This window comes from Vulpes lagopus, chromosome 2 (genome assembly GCF_018345385.1).
Source record: "Vulpes lagopus strain Blue_001 chromosome 2, ASM1834538v1, whole genome shotgun sequence".
NCBI classification, from domain to species: Eukaryota; Metazoa; Chordata; class Mammalia; order Carnivora; family Canidae; genus Vulpes; species Vulpes lagopus.
Window position 1 is genome coordinate 101,275,051 of NC_054825.1, and position 6,289 is coordinate 101,281,339.

Here is a 6,289-nt window from a genome sequence, read left to right on the forward strand (position 1 = left end):
CAACTGCTTGAACTCACAGACACAAGGGATGATGCAGACGGGGAGGAGGGAAAGAGGTCACATTGGGGCGGGCAGATTGGATTCTCAGAAACTGAACAGTCTTCATAATATGTATTAAACCAGATATTAACCTTAAACCTCATCAGTTCTCATGAAACAAAGAGTTGGTCAATTTCACCTTTTCTGTGTGTGGCCCAGGGGCTCCTAGGAACCCTTTTGCTGCATAAGAGGAATAAAACAAATGAAATCAATGAACAGTTACTTTATTAAACAATGCAGGTTTCTAGTAATTTTATACAAAGATAGAATTTACAAAACTAAAAGAAACCAAAACACTAAAAGACAATGAATCTAAAGGAAATTCACATTTTAACCATATTCTTCCTCCCTCAGTGTTCATATTATTTTCTCAATCTCCCAGGCTCCCAAACTTGGATTCATTCTTATTTTACCCCCAAACATTTTGTGTCTTATATCCAAGCACTCAACACATTTTGCCATATCTTACTGTTAAATGCATCCCCCATTTTTACCATGTTCACTCCAGGTCAGGAGTTCCTGTCTCAGTACCTGCATTTTGTCATATCTACTAACTGACCTTCTGGAACCTCCTTTATTCCCCAATGCATCCCATTTATTACTGATAAATTAATATTTTCACTTGCTGATTTCATTAGATCATTTTCAGACTCTCAAGAACCTGCAGTGGCTCCCTACTTCCTACCGGACCAAATCCACATTCCTGCATTATGCATTTGATGCCCCCATGTACTGGCCCTGGCTCACTTCAGTAGGGATACCAGCCCAGGGAAAAGAGCCTGGCTTGATATTGGTAGATCATGTTTTTTAATCCCAGCTCTACCATTTACTCCTCACTCGACTTTGAGCAAGTTACTTCAATTCCCTAAGCTTCAGTAAATTCCCTTGAAAAATGGGAATAATAATATCTATCTTGCTAAGTTATGGGAAGTTAATATAGTGTCCAACACAGTGGGTTGGCACAGCTCATTTATATTTTCATTCCTTTGTTCACATATTCCCCTGACTGGAATGCCCATCCCCCCACCCTCCTTCCCTAAAAAAACAGAAAAAGAAAAAAGAAGCTGTCTTCCAAGGCAGATCTTAAGAAAATCTCCCTGAAGATTTTCCATATTCACTGAAATGCATGGAAATGATGTTTTCTGATTGGTGAAAACTGTGTTTAACTCATAAAGGAAATCTGACCAAGGAAATCATGCAGCTTTGGAAACTGATTAAAAAAGGCGGGAGGGGGGCAGCCCAGGTGGCTCAGTGGTTTAGCACCGCCTGCAGTCCAGGGTCTGATCCTGGAGACCGAGGATCCTGTCCCACGTCAGGCTCCCTGCATGGAGCCTGCTTCTCCCTCTGCCTGTGTCTCTGCCTCTCTCTCTCTCTCTCTCTCTCTGTCTCTCATGAATAAATAAATAAAATCTTTAAAAAAAAGAAAGAAAAAAAGAAAACATAGCTTCTTAGGAAAAAGAGAGAAACTTCCAGAGGTTTAAAAAAAAAATCACTGTAACAGAACTCCCTCACATTTGGCCCAAACTATTTCCCCCTAACCCTAGAATTTACAGAATTCATCTGTACTGCTCCATCTCAGAACCCCCTTTTTTTTCCCAATCTTTCTTTGATTGTGTCATTTACATAGCTCTGTCTCCTCTACCAGTCTGGAGGCTCCTAAGTGTGAGAAGAAATGTCATCTCTTCTTTTTTAACCCTATAGTAGCATTTACAACTGTTAGCCCAAATTATTTTTAATATCTCAAAAATACTGTAGGAAGCTATGTAGTTGGGTGGGTAGGTGGGTGAGTGGGTGGATGGATGATAAACTTTTCAAGTTGGGTTCATTTAAAAAGAAAAAAATTTAAATCTATTCTCTGCAACTAATATTAAACTGTGCTCTGTTAATTAAAGCCTAAATTGTTTAGGCAATGCCTTCAAGTTGTATACCAGCATAATGTATATGTCCCCTTGTTGTATATTAATAGTCCACACACACTCCTGAATAATGTAAGAAAATACACCGGTGAGATGAGTAAATGCTCTCTGAATAGAAACATTTAATAGTGTCACAAATTTTAAACGGGTTATATAATACACATTCACATTATAATCAATCTATCTGAGGTATGAATAAAATCCAAAATATATATCCCAAGGAACTAAGCAAAATTTTAATTAAGAATTCTTAGAAAAGAAAAATCAATTATAGCAAAAGTAGAAAAATCTAGAACCTTAAAAATATAAGATAGTTTTAATAACTAAGTAATAATATTAAGTACTTATCTTTTTACTAATTTATAGTGACATGCCTGAAAGGAAAAGGAACTCAGAACTTCACTCCTCCTTCACCGGAGAGAAGTTGGTCCCAAACTTCTCCCACTGTGCCTGGTATCCAGGTGAAGTGCTAGAGTGCAGGGGAAACCTTCCATCTCCCTACTGACATTTCCACCCCCAGCCAGGTGATCTTAATCAACACACCCTTGTTTATAACCAGATGCCATGGTTAGAAATATTCTAAAAATCAAAAATAGCCCCTAATATAATGTCACCCAATGGGAGCAGCTGTGTAGGACTTACTTAGGACCATGGAGCCCTTAGCAAATCTCAAATTGTACCTTTTCCTGTATTTCTTTTTAAGATCACAAGTGGAAATCTCTTTACCAGAAAATTACTTTCCATCAAAAGCAGTCTTTATCCAACCCATTCTCAAAATTCCCAGAGGTAATGTAAATGATGATGATTCTTAAACCTCGTGTAGTTTATGAGATCAACAAATATTAACTGAGTGCCCATGCCCAGTTAAGTGTCAGACAATGCACTAAAAATATACTTGTGATCCTGCTCTGCAGAGATGATCAATTATGGAAAATAGAATTCCTAATAAACATGTACCAAAGAGAAAGATGAGTATAAAACTGAGAAAAGCATAAGCTGCTATGGGAACAGGCAGAGGTGCCCTGATTTAGGTCAGAGGATAAAGTAAGACCATGTAGAAGAAAGGCTACGTAAGCTAAAATTTGACTTCTGAGGAGGTCAAAGGGATTGTGTGGGAGAAAGACTTTTGGGCATGGAGACAAAGAGTGTTCTGAGCAGAGAAACAGCATGTGCAAAAATGCTTAAAGAGAGTGCCAGCATATGTGATGCTAACAAGGAATTTTTAAAAATTCTGTAGTTGAAGGCTGAGTGGTGACATAAGAGAGATACAGGTCAGGAGATTCTCACAAGCAAGGGAAGAAATTTACTTAATCCAAGAGGAAAGGGAAAACAATTGTGTGGATTGTAAATAGCTTGGATTTTTATGGCTGTAGAATGTGAATGTGGTTTTGTAAGAACTGGCATGCACTCTTGCTTGCTGTAGCACATTCTAAGCACATAATATGGGGTGTGAAAAGAGCAGATGAGTGTCTGGACTTGACCTTTCTCAAGGAAATCCGGGTAGGGCTGTCTGAAGCAGCAAAGTGTCATGAAGGAAGAAGGTAGACCATGCATCCATTACTGACTAGCAATATAACAGAGAGGCATCCAGAATGATGAGGGTGACACAGCCTCCTCAGGTGGTGTCAGGGAACAATAAAGACAATCAAAGGCGTCCCATGAGATCACTGTACTTTCATATGAGAATTGCCCTAGATTCAGCCTCTAGAGCTGTTCCCTCAGAACCCCACTGAAGACTGTCATTTACCCTGGTGTCTGCACGGGGTCAGGCTGGCATGTGGCAACAATCCCAGCTGTGGAGTCAAAGGAGGTCAAGGTGATGTTTTCCCTGCTTACTACTTGTGTCATTTGGGGCTACAAACACAATCCCCTGAGTCTTAGTCTTCCCAACTTTCAAAATATGGTAACAATTACTACCTCAGAGGGTGTTTTCTGAGAGGAAAGAACATTTGTGAAAGGTACCTAGAATATCCCTTGGCATAACAGTAGACATTCAATAAGAGATGGTTCTTGCTGGGATGCTATTGGCTCCATTACCTCCCAGCACCAGGCCATGGAAGAAAGAATAGGGAATAGGGAAGAGATTATAACACGAAGTTTGCTCATTAGGCGTAGGTGCCTTGGGAGCTACTTTGTTGAATCTGAATTCCTTGGGTGGCAGAAAGTAAATAAATGTTCTTAGTTTGAGGATATGTGTTTGGCTCTTATTTCACAGTTGACATTCACACGGATACCAGGAATATGACTGCTAATTAAGTATTCATTGAGTAGCCTTTTTTTCCCCCGTAACAAACATATAATTAAGATGTCAGTATGTGCATGCACACCCACTCATGTGGGTGCGTGTATGTGTGTGTGTAAAGAGAGAAAATTCTTCTATAACAGAGTCATAGAATTAGGGAGTTGGAAGGTCCTTCTGTTACGTACTGCTAGTTTATTAGGGTAATTCCAAGGCCAGATAACAGTAAACCCATTCTCCATTCAGTGTTGCTAATCTAACTCTATTCAAGTATATGATCTGTTACCTGAATAGCTTTATACATTTGAATGAAGGCCAAGTGGAGACTGGGCACTTGAGTGTGTCTGGTGCTCTCTCCTTTTCCTCCTTCCAACCTCATCTCAGCCAACACTTCTGCTCCCTATGGAAGCATGAGATTCCTAATGCCCAAAATAGGTAACTGCCCTCTAAGTTGCTCCTGTAAGAGAGGCTTTAAGCAAATGAGCCAATGAAGCTACACCAGCCAAATCTGTAATTGTGTGTGATTCAGAGGGGACTTCCTTTAAATTCAATGAAGACTGACCACATGCAGAACATATTTGTTAAATAATTTGTTTGAGAAAATCAATGTCATACTTATATCTGAGTTTGTTACTTGCCATGGATGTACCATTCCCCGTCAATACCCAATCCTTGCAACAGCCTGTGGAAATTCCCAGAAAGTATTAAAAGGTGTATCTGTAAGTCCTCTTGTTCTATGAAAGGTACAGATTATCACTTGCTACAACTACCTAAAAGCAAAAGCCTAAAATAGTAGGAAACAAGAGGAAAAAATTTATATTGACCTTAATTCCTCTTAAGAAAACAGCTGTGTTTATTTAGAAGCAATTACTGAGGATAGAAAGCGAGACCTCAGCCCCAGGGTACCTTAAATTGGGTAAAACTATTCCACATTAGACAAGAGATGATGAATGTATCCAGAAAGGGAGATGAAAAGAGAGAAGAGAGATAGTAGGAGATGGCCTACCCTATAAGGTGATTCTTTCTTGCAACTCTCCCAAATCTTTGATAAAGTTGTTAAAGCTCACCAAAGCCTTGAAAAAAAATATTTTTACAGAACTCAACGAAGGATTTTGTACCATGTGTCACGTGGGGTGAAACCAAAGAAATAAGCTTGAGAACAGGGGACTGGAGAAGGGTTGTAGAGAGAGAAGCATGGGGGTAGAAGGGAGAATGCTTATTCCAGAGCACTGGAGTTGGATTTGGGTCCAGTTTCACCAAATCTTTACAGGACAGGTGCCTAGGGGCACATGGGTAACATAAATTTCTTATTGATGGTCAGTGAATTTGTATTTGTCTTACTAAAAATCTTGCCCACAAACTATACCTAGTATTTATACTACATTTATGAAGTTACATGCTCTAAAGCTCTGTTGCTTGAGTGATGAGCATCCACAGCCATGTTAGAAGAATGGTATCACAGAAACAAAAATGTCCTTTTTATGGGAAATCCCTAAATAATTTCCCCTTAACTGATTAAAGGATCATCAAAGGATTGTTGCTGATCTTCGCTAAACCCCAAAAGAAACCCCAGCTCTCCTGAGATCAGCAAGGGCTACTCAGGGGTAGTGGAGAGAATTCCTATATGAAAAATCTCTACTCATTCAATAATCAACAACATCGTTGTCTTCAAAATGTTTCCAGGCAGCACAGATCAGCAACCCTTCTAACCATAACTTTACTTCCAGCCCTTCCCAACATTTCCATGAAGCAGATCACAGAAGTCTACTGCTGATTAGGGATAAATTAGGCAACTTTCTTTTCAAGTATTGTCTGATCATCACTCTTTAATGCCATCACTTAGTATGTCAAGGAACAAGAGACAACAGTCAACAATACAGTGCTGGCACACAGGTTAGTGATTCCAAAACCAACCCACCCAAGAAAAAAGGGCAGAGGAAAATATAGTAAAGAAGAAGAAATGGAAATATGTTCTGTGGACTGAATCAGTTTATACCACTAATAGGTCTTAAAGCTGATTCCCTTCTTTTCTTTCATAGAAATCTTAATAACACAAAGGTTCCATATAAAGTGCTGTCCACGTAAATCCTGAAAT

The 6,289-nt window shown here is 39.3% G+C and overlaps 1 protein-coding gene across 6 annotated transcripts in view; it reads right to left on the reverse strand.

The window, feature by feature from the left end:
- The window catches only part of IPCEF1 (interaction protein for cytohesin exchange factors 1), a 170,364-nt gene that overhangs the window by 63,955 nt on the left and 100,120 nt on the right, over positions 1-6,289 (reverse strand). The gene's annotated exons all lie outside the window — the stretch shown is intronic.